Raw genomic sequence first — 1979 nt, forward strand, 5'->3', positions numbered from 1 at the left:
GCCTGGTAGGGCTTGATCAAGGGCAATGTAACTGAGAGGAATTATTGGAACCCAAATGAAGGCTGAGCATGTTAGTGGGACCAGAGGAAAGTAAAAGGAAATAGAGGAAAGAACAAAGAGGTAAAGGGCATTTATAGAGGTCTAATTACAGGCATGTACATATGTAAATATATATGATAATGGAGAAATATATCTATGTGCATATATTTATAGGTTTAGTATTAAGGTCACAGATGGACATTGGGCCTCCACTCAAGTACTCCCTCAATGCAAGAACACTTTGTTCTATTAAACTGGCATGGCATGATGCTCACCTTTCTGACACGCTTGCTGAAGACAAAGTGGGTGCATAAGCAAATGTGGTGAAGAAAGCTGATGGTGCCTGTCTATCAAAAGATATAGCATCTGGGGTCTTTTTTTTTTTTCCTTGATAGCTTCAATGTTTTCTCTATTTATTGTGATGCTGCCGGCTGGTCCACTTGTGAGGATTTTTGTTGTCGTTGTTTACCTTGAGTTCTGATAACCCAGCTTCTTGGGTCATTTGCTCAGCATACCCATTGAATAAATATGATGAAAGGTTTCAACCCTGACACACATCTCTCCTGATTTTAAAACATGGCAGTATGCCCCTGTTCTGTTCAAACAACCATGTACAGGCTCCACATAATTAAGTATCCTGGAGTTCCCATTCTTCGCAATGTTATCTATAATTGTTTATGATCCACACAATAAAATAACCTTGCTTGAAACATGGGTAAACATCTTTCTATTATTTTCTGCTTTCCCATGCAGATATCAAAAATGGTAACCTTCAATCCACGTTGTCTTCTGCATTTCTGAGTTTCCTGTTGATGGGCTGCTACTACCATTTTTTAATTACCTTCAGCAAAATCTTACTTGTATAATATTAATGATCATATTATGATATTAATGATAATGTTTGGTGATTTCCAACCTTTCTTTGGAATGGACATAAATATGGGTCTCTTCCAGTCAGTTGACCACGTAGCTGTCTTTCAAATTTTGTGGCACAGACTACTAAGTGCTTCCACTCTGACTCCACTGTTTGAAACGCCTCAGTTGGCATCAAGTGAGTCCCGGGAGCCTTGCTGTTCAGAATGCCTTCAGCATAGTTGTCCTTCAACCCATTAGTTCCTGAGCATCTGCTACCTCCTAAAATGATAGCACATCAACCAAACGTTTTTGGTACAATGACTGTGTATCTTCCTTTCATCTTTTGATGCTTCTTGCTTCGATCAGTATTTTGCCCAGAGCACCCTTCTAGATTGCAATTTGAAGTTTGGGGTCTTAAAGGCTTGAAGGTAAACTTAGAATCTTAAGACCATAGTCAAAGAGGTAAAATTTATTAATTTTCTTGAATCTTGATCCTAGATTACACATCTTTGCAGTAACCTATGTGCCACAATGGGAGGGATGTTTAATGTGCTTTGCTGCAGACCCAAATATGATGGTTTCATTGCAGAAAAGCACTTGTGGGATTGAGCTGTGGGTTTGCCTACCAACTTTTCCCCAGACCATATTTGTTGAAAGAATGACTAACAGGTGATGGCTATTTAAATGTAATCATTTGGCAGACATTTTCTCAATTTATGCCTGGCATTTAAAAGAAACATTGTCAGGGTTCATGGCCATGACATAATGTAAGATTCGATGATGCAGAAATTAGGAAATTATTGAAGAAACCACCAGTCATCAAGTGTGGGTGTTGTAGCAAATAGTATACTCAGTTATCTGGAAAGATATTAAACTATTTTTTCTCCTTAACCCGAAAACATCTACTGAAGTCTTCTTAAAATCATCCTGCCTTCCTGAGCATTGTTCTTTTTGTTAACATCTGTGTTAGACAGGGTTCTCTAGAGAGATAAAACCAAATTGTTGATAATTTAATATATTTACTTATAAAGATAATTAGATATATAACAAGGAATGAACTGTTAAATCATATACAGTTAAATATA

Source organism: Echinops telfairi, unplaced genomic scaffold, assembly GCF_000313985.2.
Source record: "Echinops telfairi isolate 266 unplaced genomic scaffold, ASM31398v2 ScPeMD7_1;HRSCAF=3_0, whole genome shotgun sequence".
Classification (NCBI taxonomy): Eukaryota; Metazoa; Chordata; class Mammalia; order Afrosoricida; family Tenrecidae; genus Echinops; species Echinops telfairi.